The following is an 18,156-nucleotide window of genomic DNA, read 5'->3' as shown; positions in this document are numbered from 1 at the left end:
TACATGTTCAAGGTTATATGACATGCATATATATCAAGGTCGTAAGATGCTCTCCAAGGTTGAACCTCAAGGTCACATATTAGGAATAGCTTGAATTCTCAAGTTCAAATTTCATGTTTAAAGTTATATAGCATACACATAGCTCAAGGTTGATCTTAAAGGTAGAGCACAAGTTCAGAGTCATGTATTGCAGATATAATGGATAAAGTGAAGATCATATGATGTGACATCTTTCAAGGTTTAACATCGAGGTCACGTATTGAGCAAGGATAAATCTCAAGGTCGAACCGCATGGTCATATTGAACGTGCATAATGCAACATCATGAGGTATCTTTCAAGACCAAACTTCAAGGTCACATATTGAGGAACAGACTCAAATCTCAAGGTCGACACCCATGATCAAGCTCATATCATCTGACACGTAACTGAAGGTCATATGACGTCATTCAAGGACAAGGTCAAATGGTGGGGGGAGGTCCTCAAGCGGCCTTAGACAACTACTAATGATTTTTTCTAAATCCTTAGAAACAATGTTTTCATCGCCAGCTATTGAGCTATCGTCCAAATAGCAACATCTCAGATGATGAACTTCTAGTGAGTTAGTTTGTCGATTGTCAGACAAAAAAGAGCAGGTCCTAAGGGATCATCTTGTTGAACACCTCTATCAGAGAGAATCAGATATTCATCTAAATTCAAATAGGAAGCTGATGTATAACACTGACTGAGATATAAACCTGGAAATGAATCTTCAACCTTACGAAGCATGATGTTTCTATCGATCATGTTGAAGGCACTTTTGAAATCTATTTTCAGGAAAATTGATGAATCGTGATTTGGATAAAGATCAATATATCTACGAGCAGCATGAGCAGCAGCTTTACATCCACCGGCAGTACCGATACCAAACTGTAGTGGACGTAACATCGACCCTAGTTCGTCTTTGATCCTCATACAATCAAGTTTAGCAACCAATCATTCTTTTTCCAAATAGCACACAGTGAAGCGCCACAAAGTATGGGACACATTTCTGGGGAAACAACCCTACCAGTAAAAATTAAGTCAAATAATTTCGTAAGGGAAGAAAAAAGTTTTTATCCTGAATTTCCAGAGCTGTGACTAATGAGGTCTTGCATATGGCTAGAGCGAAAAAATCTAAACCGCCAGCAGAACCAGAACGAAAAGATTTAATTGCCTCCGATAATTCATGTTCCGGAAATTGGAACACCGGGAAGTCTGAGAAATCATGTGGTGGGTAAAGGAACCTGATCCAGGGTGATTTGATACAAAAAAATTGATTTTGTAATAAAAAAGAGTGAATTTTGAATATCTTCATTTTAAAACATATTTTCGAAAGTTGGATTATAACCTTTTATGACAGTGATCAAAATTTTGGTCTCATATCCCTTTCTGTTTTTTAGATAGGTCGAAAGACTATCGAGTTTGGAATAATCTGTATTTTTGTGATAAGAATTTTATCCATGAGAAATTTAAAAAATTCAAATATAGTTCTATGTATTGAAATGTAAAAAATGTAGAACCGGAAAGTCTGGCATAGGAGGGATCAACTCAATCACTGCTCGTATCCCAGATCTGCAACGCTCTTCCAGATGTGCAATTCACCCGTCGCTATAATTGATGAAAGGCGTTGCGATATCAATAGCGTCATGTTCACTAAATTCTATCACATACGAGTATATGAAAAAGCAATGGATAAGATTTGGCCCATTTACGAATTATCGAGATACGAATCTTTCAACGGTGGATTAAATCTTTATGACAACAAACATAATAATACAAAAGTGAACGGTTTAAGTTTTTCCCACATAAAAAAAGTGTTCAGGATGAAATGTTTCATCCTTTTTCAAAATATTTGACTGGATTGATATACTTTTGCATACGTTCAAACCATTTTTGAGAAAGTTTTTCTACTCTGAAGATGATGGTTTTTGTGATTACGAAGAAAGATTCCAAATTTACCTGAGTTTTTCGAAAACTTCTGCCAAATAAATACCATTCAACGTTAATCCTTCTTTGTTCTGGAGGATTGGTTGTAATAGGTATATCGTAGTGATATTGTGGAATATTTAGGGCATTAAAAGACGAATAAGGCATGTCGTCCACTGGAAGCGGAAACCTGCGAACTCCTGACGAAATATTAATTACGGAAATGAGAACCTTCAAATGAATAATATTTTCTCGGTTTCATCGACTAGTTGAAAAAATAGTTGCAGTTGATGAAAACACAGATCACACCTAGAATTCTAATACATTTATCTAAAATTATATGATTTGAAAAAATACTTCACTTATCGAGATTCACGGAATTTGTGTCGACCTTTTTTGAAGATTCTTTCAGTTTTTTTTTCCATTTCCAAAAAAGTAGTACATTCACATAAAATGAATCAAAGTGGAACAACCATCAATCGTGTTTTTTTCCAGTCTTTCTTGAAATACAGGTATCTTAGTCAGATGAATATGAGAAATTTGAAGTACACAAACTCTCTAAAAACTTCTCCAGTAGAAATTTCATAAAAGTTCCAGGTTGCTAGACGAATTACTGAAAAGTTCTCAGAGCATCATAAGTTTTATTTCCTTATTATGTAATGGATGATCTTTTCAGGTGTTCTTTTCACAGAGTATCAGACGGTCTTTCAGAAATCCTTTCCAAATAGCATCACATATTGCACCTCAAATCTCCATTTACCAGCCAATGCAGTGTACTGAATAGATCTTCTTTTGAGTTCTTTGAAACGGATATTTAGGATAATATTGGACTATCCGGTGAAACTACTCAAAGGGATGTACAGATCAAGGTAACTTTATTTCTTAGCAGAAATGGAAAATAAGAATTACCCATATAAAATTTTTATTGGGATGAGAATGATTTTTATATATATATATATATATATATATATATATATATATATATATATATATCTTTCGAACATTTTCCACTATCACCTACATAAAATCTCTTCCAAATAACTACATTTTCCTGAAATTCAAACATTAAAATGCATATGTGCAAATGGAGTGGTCAATTGCTATCAGAAATATTCAGTATTTCCGAAAACACTATATTTGAAGTGAATATTAATGGTATATAAATTGATATTGGCGTTTTTCCACTAGGAGAGATACAATTTTGCGGAAATATAAAAGCTTCAGTGGATGAATATTTGATGTTAACTCCCATTTATGAAATGAGAACCGTAATGAGATATAGAGCACTTGAAACGTAATCAAATCATTTGTATTTTTTGTAATATTGAATTTACAACAATCCTTCGCTTTCCAAATTGCAAATCAAGTCATCTATCAAGCCGGAATATTCATTAATTCGTTATTGAATTACGATTCATCCACATCGATTGTTGAATCAATCTCAGTGTACAAATATGGAAGTTGAAGAGTTATTCTTCGTATAACTCTATGAATTAATGTATTTACATGAGAATTTCGAATAAAGTGAGAGATGTCGATTGTATGTCGGTTAGAAGTGTACCATCTGGGAATATTGATTTATTTATATTAGATTGACAATGGAAATAGCGGAAATAGTTCTTATTGTCAAATTATCAATCATGTGATTTTTATAATGTATAAAACAACATGCAATACATATAAACTTGGTTATGTATTAAAGGAGAAAGTATCACAAATCATGAAATTATGAACAACAAAAATTAATTGGCGCCTCGGGGCGACTTCATTGATTTCAGTGGCGCATTTGCTTTTTCAGCTACAGAAAAAACCGGAAAAACCTGCAACACCACATCATCTGAAGATCCTAATCTGACAATGTCCTCTCTTTCATGAAACAAAATGTAGGGTGTCTCCAGATGCTCCAATAAATTCATGACATCACCAAAACACTTAGTGACACGACTATCGTCAAACTTAAACTAGTCAGTTTCGTCTCTGACAAATGCGTAATAATGACCAGATTCAACGCCAGAACCACAGTGAACAATGACTGCATGAAGATTATAATAGTGGTTTGGAACCTTTGGTGTAGCAATGAATATTACTGGAGTTTTTTCTCAACACCAAATCGTTATTTTTAACACCTCGACACGTGTTTCGATCACCAAGTGATCATCTTCAAAGAGGAAGATTGAACTAGTAACTAACGCGAAGCTAACGCTATTTATGCTAAATAAACACCCCATACAGGTAAAACATCCAGGTGTACCACCCACACAGGTATACCAACCTAAATTAATTTTACAATTTTCTGAAAAGTCTCGAATTCACGAAATTGAATGTAAGGACTGCGATGCAAAATATTATAGACAGACGAAAAGATCTATTAAGATAAGACATAAGAAACACACTTAAAATATGGAAGACCTGAAAAATCAGCAGTCGCCCATCATATTCTGCAACAAAACCATTCCATAGACTTCAGTTCATTGAGATTAGTTAGACAAGTTAACAACAACAGGCAACTATAGATGCCTATGAGAGTGTAGAGATAAGTAAACACACTAATATTATGAATAACGATGACGATGACGATGAGCATACCATGTAGCTTGTTAAAATTATGTTGTTGGGTTTACTGATTACTACATAAGGACACTTTGCAAAAATAAATTTAGATAGGCAATATTGTGAAATTAATTTTTATATAGCTGAAAATTGTTTTATACACAGCTATAACAGTTAAACATATATTGTAAAATAATAGATAAGGCAAAATTGTAAAATTAATTTAGGTTGGTATACCTGTATGGGTGGTACACCTGGAAATCGTATCTCACATCGTTAACGTCATCTCGTATGTATAAAAAAAAAGTTTAACAGGCAATCAATGAGGTGAACTCATGGTAACTGAAGAGGTTAAATAAAATTTTTCATTCAATTTATTATTATGTCGATCACTTCATGGAAAATGCAATGAAATTTTCTGCTAAATGACTAAATCTCTGGTAATATTTCAGAACTATTTCCTGAGTTATTGCAGGAGGAACTATTTCCGTGTGTACTCGCGAAATTACAAGTGATATACTTCCGAAAATATGGTCGTCGTAAAATATGTGTTTGCAGTTTATATATTTCACGAAAGCTTCGTAGAACAGAACGAGTTGTTCGGCATCGCGTATTTCGGGGCAATAGCGAGGCTCAAATCGCAAGAGAAATTGCGTCTGTCACTCGGCGCGCATTTTATCTCCGTTTTAAAGCCTGACATAGTGCGCTGGTGGGAATTAATTAAATAAAAAAATGAGTCTCCTCTGTGATAGCTTAATGCGATTCTAGTGAATAAATGATGGCGGAGATTTTTGTTCCGGTATGAGAATGATATTGGATGCTGTGTTGCATGGCAACGTCGATAACTACATCTACATTTCTATTTTTTCGAATTCAAAAACTTGATGATTGAGTCCAGAACAATTTTCTCCGATATTGTGATTTTTCTGGCATCATAATAAAATAACCATTCACTTGACACTTGTTAGCCAACAAGTCTATTATTGTACGTTTGGGTAGGCAAAATATCACTATTTGAAAATTTTTTATATCTTGATCTGAGTATTAGATTATATTCGGTCAAATATTCGAACAGAACAAATATTATATTTCAGGTGATGAGGAATTGCAGATGTTTTATTATACAACGCATTTCATTTGAAGATTGAAAATGAAAAGGTTGCACTGTAAAATTTGTTGATGGTCTTTCAGCAAGAGTTTTGCGTTATTGCCAGTCTTGATATTTTCGATGTTAGAAAGGTTTTAGAAATCAGTTCCTGAGTTATTATTTCATTCAAGACTTATTCAGCAGTGGAAACCGAGCATATAAATAAAAAAAAAACAAAATTATCATTCACTATATTTTTGGATATTTACTGAATTTTGACATAGTACTTCCAAAACAGAATCAAATGCATGTTCAGCAGAAGGTGAATAGTATTGAATCAAATGCTTGTTTTGTAAGGCGATGATTATAAATATTTTCGATGTCATTTGACAAAGAATTATTCTGGCGTGTACAAATTAATTCAGAGTGTCATTTGGTGGAAAAAATTTAGGGACTCGTTTAAAAAACCTCATACAGAAATGGAATCCATACCAATCACACTTCAAGATTACAAAAAACATAATAACAGAGTACTTCAAATCTGCCCGTATTGTGATGATTTTGAAAGTTTTCTTGTTCTTTCCTTCAATCGCCATCGAGTCTTGTAGCCGGTAGCCGGTCGGTTCGACATAGGTGCTTTGTTCACTTACTCAAATGTGGTCGGTGGCTGAAGCCCCAGGCTGACGACCAATGTTCACCATGTAGAATCCGATCAGTGCTAGGAATCGCACTTCGGAAAATAAGATTTCCTTAATCTTTAGCTCACATAAGTGAGTGTTGACGACAGATGGTTGGATGAAAACACATTTTAAGTAAACAATTCAATCATTATACTGCATATATTTCACCATCAATATTTATAAGTTGATTGAACGAAATGAATTATTCTTTTAGGGCAATTGAGCACTATGTTTTTCTCTCCACATTCATTTGAATATGATGTAATTTTTCAACAAGCAAATATGATCAGTGTCACTATTTTTCAGGAGCGAAGGCCGTGAACTTTTGGAACTTCTTCCTAACGTTTCGCTGTCGCGAGTGGCTAACTTCTTCAGAGGTTTATACATTCTGGGTTGATGAACGATGACTGAATATTACGGTTTCGTAACGCGTATTTATGTTTTGTCAGGTTGTTTTGAGTGCTAATACATGTACCTGGATTAAGTGATTTTTCAGTAACATACATTGACCTTTTTCTACATGTCATCAAGATGTTTGTTTGCTATTCTTGAATTTCTTGGAATGGGATTCCATATTCAATTGAAGTTCACCGCTCCGTCTTTTCTGTTGAAATTATCCGTGTGTTTGTGGATCTCTATTGCCTCCCGTATCAGTTGGCTACGGTGTTACTGGTTGGGGGGCAATGAGTTCTGTGTATTCAAATAGAATCCTATGATTTTCTTCACTGAGTGCATGTTCTGCCACTGCCGACCTGTCCGTTTGACCTAGTCTACAGTTTCTTTCATGCTTCTTCAGCCTTGTTCCCGTGGATCTTTTGTTGGTTCCGATATATAGCTTTCCACTAGCGCACGGTATGCGATAAACCACTGCTGCAGATAGTGGGTCTCTTCTGTCTTTAGCCGACCAAAGGCTTTGTTGTATCTTCCTGGTGAGTTTGAAATCTGTAAAAATGTCGTGTTTGCTCAATAGTGCGTCCAGGTACCTCCTCATAATCTTCTGAATCATGGAGGTTATGATTGATGCATTAAATCGATTACTTCAGTTTTCGATCTGTAGATTCGACTGAAAATTCAAACTACTGCAAAATTGAGCTGCAGAAAAATCAAGAGTGTTGGTGGAAATTGATGAATCTATTTCAATGAGCACTGATGATATTTTCAGGAAACTTCAAAAATAAAAATAGGTTTATTGATCTCCTTTGCATGAAATTGTCCAACAATAATATTGATTGGAGTCAAAAGAAAAGTCATATGGATTTTTCATTCACAAAATCAACTCTAGATAATAACATACATGATGTAGTTGTTGTAGCAGAGGACATTGATGGTAATGATGACTTTAACAGTAATAATTTTATTTTCAGAATATACGTTATACACACCTGAAAAAAAACATTGAATTGCGATTGAAATGTTTCATAGCTTTACCTTCAAAGAACAAAAACGTGAAGTGATTTTAGAGATGTCCTGATTAATGGAACAACATTTAGGTGATTACCTAAAGTAACTTATTGTTACACCAAGCAAAGGCGTGATATATTCACCTGCAAAAACGACACAAGAATTTTCAATGAATAACTTCAATTCCAGTCCATTATCTACCTGCCAGTTTCATTTTTCAGCAAAAAATTGTTATTCTGCATATCTCTGAAAATGCTATTCAACTCATTTCGTCCCTTCCGATACTGAATGCAGCAAAAAAAACATCAATAGGGTTGATTTGCAAGTTTCGCAATGGAACAATCCATTGTAAAACTGCATGCTACAATTCCTCCTGGAGAATGTGGTTGGCAAAAATATAACTACCCAAAAACCAATAGAAATGAAGCAAAAAGAAGATTTCAGCCGATTCTAGGCCTCATCCACCACTATGACATAATTGACGGCATATCGTTTCAATAACCAATGATATTAAATTGAATAATGAAGTTTCTGGTGCACAGGGGTGAATAAGTGTCTTTGAGACATTTATTGAATGTGAATGACGTCGTGATAATGGAATTTTCATTTTCCAAAATGACATTGTGTGTTTATGTGGGGAGTAGATTGCAAACACGGCAAATGCAGATTTAGTTATTGCCCTTCATGCGTACTCTGTACAACAACAGCAAATAAATCCAATCACCTCTCTTCATAAACCTCTGCGTATGGAGAAAACCGACTAATATGTACTTGTCTTTCCGTTCATATGCTACCTCTCGAAGTAGAGAGTACATACGTCTGAATTCCACAAAGTTCCAACAACCGCTGCCTACTCGTATCGCCTTCTGTTAGCATATCGAGTTGAGATTGATGACGGAGTTGCCAGGTGACTCTAGTACTCTGGTGGGACGTTATCTCTCGGAGTAGAGAGATCACACGTCTACACTCCACGAAACTCCAACGACCAATGTCGGCCTACTTAAGTCGACTTCTGTGAGCGCATCGAGATAGTAGTAGTAGATTAGGTTTGTATATAGATTGTATAATATAATTCTATGAAAGAGAGGACATTGCCAGATCAATATCTTCAGATGATGTTGTGCTGCAGGTTTTTTCGTGTTTTCATGCAGCTGAAAAAGCAAAAGGGCCACTGGAATTAATCAAGTCGCCCCGTAGCGTCAACTAATAATTATTGTTGTTGTTTCATAATTTCATAATTTGTATTACTTTCAATAATAGTGAATTATAATAGTTTTAAATCCGTGTATATATATATAGGTTGAATGTAAATGGAATTAATAGGTAGGAAAAGAGTAAATATTCTCTTGGATTACTTTACATTGAATAATGCGATGGTTGGAGTATTGTTTTTTTACTACATTCGAGTATTTTCTCTTCAATAAATTCTTGTCATTTTCAACGTAACCATTTCTCTAATTGATCTTTAAGGTAACGTTGTGTTCATTTGTTTAATTAGATAATCATCCATACTCTCTTTCAACACAAAAAATAAATATAACAACTTTTTTATTTGAATCAATAATGTTAGCCCCGAAAACAACAGCGTGACAAGCGAACTTCATCATCCATGCCGGGTGATATATTCTCACAGTTTGATATTCTGTTTTTCGGATATTACATCATCGAAAATGAAAACAGAATTTGGTTTGGAATAAGAGGATTCCACTATTACTGTATCATTGTTGAACGTATAAAAACATAACCCTTTTATAGCTTCCAGCACATTTTGCAGCAAATGATAGTTGCGTTGATCGAGTGACTTTGATTTCGATTAACGTTCGTAAATCGCAGTCCCTATGCACGTGTATTTCATCAGTTCGGACTTCCATTGTCTAATATAATATAAATCGATTTGAAATCCCTAAAAAAAAAAATTTAAAAGATTAACCGAAAATAACAATTTTATTAAACAAAAAACTGAAATTACAGAGAAATAACATACAAGCTACAACCAAAAAAAATAAAAAATTTGAATATTAATAAAAGCTGAAAATCAAAAATATTATTAACAAAAAATTTAAAATAAAAATTAAAAGATTCCAAACCAAGTTACGTCACGACGTTTCGATTGTAAGTATCCACAATCGTCTTCGGGTGATAACTGGACTCATTCCTCCGAGATCTGACTATTTATAGGTCATTCGAGTGCTTTCACCTATCCCCTCTTCCCTCTCTCCGCTTCATTGGTTTTAGCGGGAAACGGCCGTTTGGCGAGAGTTGGTCGTTTTTCGCTTGATTAGAGGTTTCCATTTGTTACGTATCTCTACGCTGGCATGACTAAATGGACAACGCCAGCAATAAGGAAAATGGAAAAAATCAAGAATCAAGTCATGACTTCCACTTACAAATTCGATTCGAGTACATTGCGAACAAGTCACGTATAGTTTCAAATTGATTTAGAATGCTATCAAGTCTGAAGGTGTTAATTAACAAAGTTTACCGAACTAATTCAGAGCTGATTAGCAGAACTCTTTCGATTGTTTAGTTGTATAGAAACTCGACTGTTCAGCACTGACGTGCTGATTTTACCCCGAAACAAACCACTATTCGACTTCTTGGCCTTGGTTCTCTCTGCTAAGAAACTTCCAACTTCCACCATTAATCGTTCGAATAAGCCTTTGTACGTTGACAGTTGGTGATTTCTTGATTTCGAATTTGAATTGAATCTAACTATAACTGAACTGAATTCTTAGAAATGGATGTTTGGCTAATTGTATATTTTATCTCATTATTTTCATAAGATGAAGCAGTTTATATATGAAAAATAGAAATCAAAGTAGGTTCTGATGAATAACATGATCCAGCAAAGTTGAATGAAATACTGATGGTAGATTATCGTGTTCATAGAATGAGTCTGCTAAAATAAACATTTGCTACTGCACCACCAACTCTTCCAAAATATTGATGAGATTTGTTTTGGATGAGAACGTAATTTTACGTTATGAAATAAATATAATAAGCCCAAATGACCAAACTAAATGTTTTTCTGATTCGACCATACTTCCACTACTTAATTCTACCGAATCATTCCATATTGCATTTCCCTACTCAAAAATTGAAAAGAATATATGCAGAAGGATGATTTTAGTGTTTAGATGATATCGGAATTCATTAATATAAAACAGAGTTTGAAGTATATATCAACCAAATGAAAAAATTTCGATAAGAAATAAATGGAGGTGTATTCAATACAGTTCAAAACACGTCGATGAGTATTTTTAGTTGCGCATATTTTTTAATCTGAATTTTCTATACCGAGATTGAATCATATAAAACTGGACATTACAACTTTTATTATTTTGAATAGAATACCGGGGTAGTGTTCCATTTTACTGGAATTATATTTCAGGTATTCGCTTGAAAATTGAAAATTTCTCAAAGTTTGCGTTTTGGAAAAAGTGATAAATGATTATCGTCTTCAAGTTGAATGTAAATGGACCAATAACATAATCTTCATAAATGTTCAAACATAAACCTTCTCAGGAGAACATTTTTCTCTTATTCAGTGAGGATGTTTCCTAAACAAAAGCCGAAACTATTTTTGGATTTGGATGATGACTGTAACACATTTCAGACAGACTGCATCATTTCCATTTTTCCGTTGCGACCATATCTAAAGCTACGTTCGAAGTGAAGACATACTTTCTGTGACTTTTAAATAATATTAATCTTCCAGTCGTCATCTGAGGATAACATCTTTTAGTATTTTAGTCATCTTCTGGTGCTGCTGATTCAGTTCGCAGAACAGTCGTCGAAAGACAGTATTTTTCAATTCATTATTCAATCAAATATATCAAAATGAGTGATAACAAAACATTATCAAGACTGAGAGAATTGAAACAAAAATATCAAATAGCAAATATCTTTTAGATACATTCAATCTGGTTCGAAAATAGATATCAGAATTAGACAACTATGAGCAATTCGAAAAAGTTTCATTAATCAACACTTGAAGCCAAAAACACATAATTATACGGCGAAACGAATAGCAATCAAACAAAATAGAATGAGTAGAAGAGTGTGTGAATGTATGTAGTAATTTGGTTTTGGCTGTTACCAATTAGCCATGAATACACGAGTGCAATCGTTAAATATTTATACTCCCTCTTTAGAGTTGCCCAAATGCAATTAACTTATATTTGACGGGAAATGAAATGAGTTGTTGGGGAATATTTTTAGGAGAGATTAATTCCTGAGAAAGAAAGGTTTTGCCTTTCGACTTCTTCTTCTTGATACAAAAAATGTGGGAAACTTCCAAAGAAAGAAAGGAAGCAATAAATTTGAAAAAATTAAGTTTATATAAAGATGTGTAGATCATGCAAAGAAGTAACTTTCATACACAAACTGAAATAAAAAGCCTTCTAGAAATAGCTTTTTGAATTACGAAAGAATTTTTTTTTCGTGTAATTCAATGTTTCTGTCTGAGAGTTATTTCCTTGCATGATCTACACATCTTTATATAAAGTTAATTTTTCGAAATTTATTGCCTCCTTTCTTTTTTTGAAACATTTCCACATTTTTTGTATCAAGATGTAGAAGTTGAAAGCCAAAACCTTTTTTTCCCGAAAATAGATTTATTTCATTCATAACCAACCAATCGAATCTTGGAAATATTCAAAAATTTTATTATATTTCAAATTATTCACGAAAAAAATACAGAGGAAGTTTTGTTATTGTTAGAATTTTTTGAGAAAATTATGAGGTTACGTGGAAAATTTTGGATATGTCTCCACAACAAAAAGTCTGGAGAAGCATTGAGAAAATTAGTGGATGAAGTTTCCAACATGTTTGGACATTCGAAACATTTGATGAACAGAAAAAAATATGGGATACGATACTGATATTAATTTCAGTAAGAAAATTCGATTCAAAAACAAAGATGGTTTGGGAAAAATTTATGATAGAATTGGAAGGAAATTCAAAATCAATTAATTTATAGTTGAATATTACGAAATGATTGATTCATTGTGTAAATTCTAAAGGTTCCAAAATCAGTCAAGAATAAGGTAAACAAAAAAGGAAAGGAAAGATCCATTTCATGTAGCGACAAACTCAAACTCATGTTCATTGTGAATTCTTCAAGGGTCAGCATCATATCCATCATTGCAAAACATTTCAAAAACTTTCTGTTTCTCATTTGGGAGAAAGTTAAGAAACCAAAATTATGCCTGTCATCCAATCATTTCTGAAGTATTTTTGAGCGGGATATTGGGAGAAGTGTAATAAAAAGCCGCTGGAAGTTTCAATACCATTCTCCATGAAAAAATTGTATTACGAATCAATGGACACATATTTTTATTCTATAATCGAGAACAATAAAAAAATATCGACAGCGAAGTTGTTTTCCATTTACGTTTACGAGTCAACAGGTAATAATAGAAACGAAGCTATCGTTCAGATGAGTGCCCTATTTTAACAATACTACAATTCGTCAGAACTATCATTTGTTTAACGAAAACCCAGAGTAAGTCCTTGAAGTTCACATTTATCCTGTTAAGCTGAACATGTCACCTGGGATTTATGGGGACAACATTTTTTTCTTATCAGAAAATCTTTCAGAATAAATATTTTTGCAATTGTTACAAAAAACTGTCATTCCTCTGGAACCATTTGATATTTGTGAGTTGGATCTCATCCTGTAACCAGGATGGACTCATCCTATCACGCAACTATGAGAAATCGACGTTTCGTTTCCATTGGCGTACCCTGTATTTGAATACAGATATTTTCAGTTTCATACCTATTCATCGAAATTGACCACCATTATTCTTATGCAAGTTAATTAAAAACAATGATAGTTAACGAAACAAGCTATTTTCTATTCATACTCACTTCAAGAAGAATAGCAATGGAAATTACCGTTGTTCTCATTATTTCTATAGTTGGCTTCGATTATTCATTCTTCTTACCTGAATTCGTCAGAACTATCATTTGTTTAACGAAAACCCACAGTGAGTCCCTGAAGTTCACATTTATCCTGTTAAGCTGAACATGTCGCCTGGGATTTATGGGGACAACATTGCCGATTTTTTTCTCATCAGAAAATCTTTCAGAATAAATATTTTTGCAATTGTTACAAAAAACTGCCATTCCTCTGGGACTTATGCTAGTTAATTAAAAACAATGATAGTTAACGAAACAAGCTATTTTCTATTCATACTCACTTCAAGAAGATAGCAACGGCAACTACCGTTGTTCTCATTATTTCTATAGTTGGCTTAGATTATTCATTCTTCTCACCTGAAAACAAAAAAAAAGTATTTTTATGGAAAACAGTAAATGATAACATTTCAATCTGAACTCAATAACATAACTGAAATACTTAATATTTGTACAATTTCAACAAATATACAAATACTAATGATCATCTTGAAAAGGTATGTATTACTTACTATTTTTATATAATCAATAGAATTCTTTGTTTTACAAAATTAATGATTATTCAACCAATAATAAATTTACAGCTATAATGAATTTCAATAATTGAAATATTTTGAATTTTTCATCCATCAAAAAAATGAAGCTAACAATTCAACAATATGTATTGTGTACTATCAATTAAACTGCATTTTTTTACATACAGTGTGGACGGTAGAATTCCTCCCTAGTTCTCAACTCTTGAGGTCAGAAAATATTTACGTGAAAACGTATCATCTTCAGTACCTCGTCAACTAACAACTTTTTTACGATAAGAAGAAATATTGTGATAACTTGCTCGAAAAGTACTTCAATTCTGCTTTCAACATTGCTTCTTCTTTGGAAATTGCATGAGCCTTTCTTGAGTGATACTCAATTTCATATTCGTACGAAGAATTTGTGAACAAACGATGAATATCAGAATTTCAATAAAAACTATTCAATAATTTTTTTTTCAGGAAATTTTAAAATATTTATCATTCATGTCTTGACAATAATGCAGACAAATGAATTCATTTCTTACGTTATGAAATGTTTCCATGATAATTTTGTTGCAAGCATTTTTGCACTGAATTGAACTGTACTATATCGAGCCCTGCGTTAAACATCTATCAATGAGCAGGTTCTTTTCACATCCAGGGACTCCTCTCTTCGGCCCTCTCTGCTTTTATATTCGTTAGAACAGTCGGTCAACTGGAGTATTCATGTGTATAAGATGCTGATAAACTAACTATAACACGAATTTAGGCATGTTAGTGTTTTGTTATTCTTAGGAATTAACAAATATCCGCTTTCGGGAATGAGAACGGTCCGGCCCTCGACACACCAATCCGGAATCGGCTGCTCTCCGACCAGATGGCGGTGAGTTCTTGTTAGTTTTTTCCACCAATAAGTGTTTAGCTAATCTGGGCCTGGGGCAGCAAAGTTCTTGGAACCCACAAAGACTCTTCGAACGTCATCCGGAGTTAGAGCGTTGCGAAGTTCAATGAGCTCAGGCTGTCGAAGCTCTCTTCTGAAAGCTTCGAGCTGCGCTAGGGCTGGAGTGTCTAAGTTGAGTGGCTGGGGATGTTCATAGATGTTCTTCCAGAAGGATTCCACCTGATCAACGGCGGATAATCTACAACACGTGGAAGCTCTTGAAATAAGCGACAAAGTTACTCGCGGAACCAATCGTTTTCCGCGATACTCCTCGCTCGCCTCACTAGTGACATTCAGCAGCCACTAGTATTTGTATTCTATTGAGACAGTGCTGTTTGGTGGTCAGCAGCAAGCCTTGACTCAAATTGTGATTGATACGTCGTAGTTTAGCGGCTATTCGCCGCACTGCGGGCGTGAAAGGCCTGTTGGCCGCCCTTTAATCCATCACACATTGGATACGAGAGGCGTGTTGTTTCGCCGACGTGTTTTTCAGCTTTCATCTTGTGTACATGTCGTACAACCTTCCGAACCGCAAAGCTGGAATTTCGTCCTCTCGATTAGGGAAGCGATTTGACAACGCTATACATGGCGGTGTCAATTCGCCAGAAGTCAGCTTCTTCTGTGAGAACACTACGAACTTCTGTATCCAAACAAGTCAGTTCTTGTGGCGTAATCACTAAGATTTTGGGCGAAAAACGCGGCTTGCGCCGTATGTGTTTCAGACCACAGAGCATGCATTCTCGCCATGTATCCCCTTCGCGCAGGCTCACTACTCTCTTAGCAATCCATAACGCTAGTTGCACCCACACCGATTTCGACACAATCGAAAGGCCCTTTCCTAGATTACCTATAACCAAGATTCTAGCGGGGGAGAATTGCTTTTTCTCCCGGGTGTGCCTAGGCTGCCGGTCCAGTTTTTTACCAGTTGCTCGAGTTTGCGCTGGTCAGGCCCTATCCTTCGAAGCTCTGATACATTCGGGAAAATTATGTGCCCTGAGTAAGCGCAGTGAGCTAAGAATGACAGCCTTGTGCATCTGTCTGGCTAATATTTTTGCCTTAGTGCGGCAAGCCGGTATGATTTTGAGATTCGAGTGTAGAGAGGGCATCATTCCACCAAGGAAGGCGACGAGCGGGAACTGCAGACGCATTGCCTTCCTTATCAAAAAGTGGAATAAACTTTCTTCGGAGGTTTTTCCAAATGAATTTAATCTCCAGTGATTCAAATCCAATGGGAATGATGCCTTTTTACGAAAAAGTTGTCTGGTATAAAAGTTAGGACAGAAGGTGACTTTTCCACGTCTGCACTTATAATTGTGAACATTTTTTTGACTTACAAGTACGTTTCGTAGGAAACTGTTCAAACCTATCAGAATTGGTTCAATAATTTTGAAAATATAAATTAATACACCGTGTATGACGGCCCAGCTTATTGATACGAGCTATGGGTGAAATGTCAAAAGGAAAATATCTCAAAACTTAGTTGAATTCTAATACATGTAAGAAAAAAGCATAAACCAAATTAGCCTCGTGGAATAAATCCTTCTCTATAACTGACAAATAATTCAAAAGATCACCAGGCTGTTCGATACGATTTAACTGGAAAATATTAAATACAAAGTAATTTGAGAAGAAATCGAAGGGAGTTCAAAAAAACCCAATTCAAAGTAATGAAATTATATTTTCACTTGTGCAAAAAATGACTAACGAATTGAAATCGAAAATAGTAAGAAAGAAATTAGAGGTGGATGATTGTTTTTTTGAGGTTGGCTGTTTTAGATTTACGATGTTGTGACTAAATATTTGATAGTTACTTTTTTAGTACCGACTTGAATATAGGCCTCTGATTTGTTTCGAATCTATTTTTGACTTAGTTTTGTTTCACAATTTTGAATGCATTTCTCTTGGATGTCAACTAATATTTTCATTTATATATCGCTCATTGATATTGAAAATCATCCGAAGATGAAATGAATAAAACTATAGAAGAAACGAAGTCTCATATCTATCTTGGAATACTTTATACGTCTCTAGTGTACTTGTGATCCACTGTTTGGAACAAACAAAAGGAAGATCAAACTTCAAGAGGAAGATAAACTGTTTGGTAAATGGAAGGAAGATCAAACTGTTCGATCTTCCTCTTGAAGATGATCATTTGGTGATCGAAACACGTGTCGAGATGTTGAAATAACGATTTGGTGTTGGAAAAAACTCCTGTAATATTCTCGCCAAACAAACCATTGAATTACTGTTACTGTAATGACAAAAGCCCAGGAAGATTCGTGGCCAACAAGAATTCATCTTTTTGAGTAATTGGTGAGTGTTATGAACAATGACATTACCATTTGGGGTTATCGGTACGCATGTTTGCTTCAACGTGTTCAAACAACTTTAAAAAAATCATTTCCTCGAACTCCCTATGCTATCAGACTAGAATATGGTAGAGTGAATATAATGTACAACATTTTCAAATGGATGGTTGAATTGGTAGTCAAAAATCCTAATACCTTAAAATACATTCAATAATGATAATAATAATTATTTATTTCCCAAATGACAAAATATTGAATTGAAATAGTCATGTCCATAAAAAAAACTATAAGGTAGATTTAACATGTTCACATTGAGAGATTTTAAATACAAAGACTCGCGGTTAAAAATTTTAAACATATAAAAAATGTTATGTGTTTGAGATATAACAGAAATATTATTGACAATATTCTTATGAGGTATCTTTTGGAAAGAATTCAGCTGTTGAATAAAAACATGTTTTGAGCTGTTTTTCAAAAGTCAATAACGAAAAACATTTGGTAATTAATTGAATGCACGTTAGCCATCATTAATAGAAGAGCAGAAACGTACTCTATTTTTACAAATTGGTAAATGGAAGTGATTTTGAGAAGGAGTATTTACTTGATGTATATCAGAATTCTTCAATAAACTATATTTTCTCTTGACTCTCTTTTCTCTCGGTACTAGGCACATTCATGATGCACCTGATGATTTTTTTGTGCGAAAAAACTTCCTGAGACGTGGTTGACCATCCTCAAAAACAAACACTATAACGCAAACGACTCTCCACTTGCCCGTAATATATCATCAGCAATTGAGAATGTGAA

At 34.4% G+C, this 18,156-nt stretch overlaps 1 protein-coding gene across 11 annotated transcripts in view; it reads right to left on the bottom strand.

Moving 5' to 3' along the window:
* The window catches only part of nrm (neuromusculin), a 1,033,009-nt gene that overhangs the window by 672,565 nt on the left and 342,288 nt on the right, over window positions 1–18,156 (bottom strand). The gene's annotated exons all lie outside the window — the stretch shown is intronic.

This window comes from Leptinotarsa decemlineata, unplaced genomic scaffold (genome assembly GCF_025532065.1).
Source record: "Leptinotarsa decemlineata unplaced genomic scaffold, Ldec_3_MD MMD2_tig00000035_RagTag_RagTag, whole genome shotgun sequence".
Lineage (NCBI taxonomy): Eukaryota > Metazoa > Arthropoda > Insecta > Coleoptera > Chrysomelidae > Leptinotarsa > Leptinotarsa decemlineata.
This window is presented reverse-complemented; position numbering and strand designations above follow the sequence as displayed.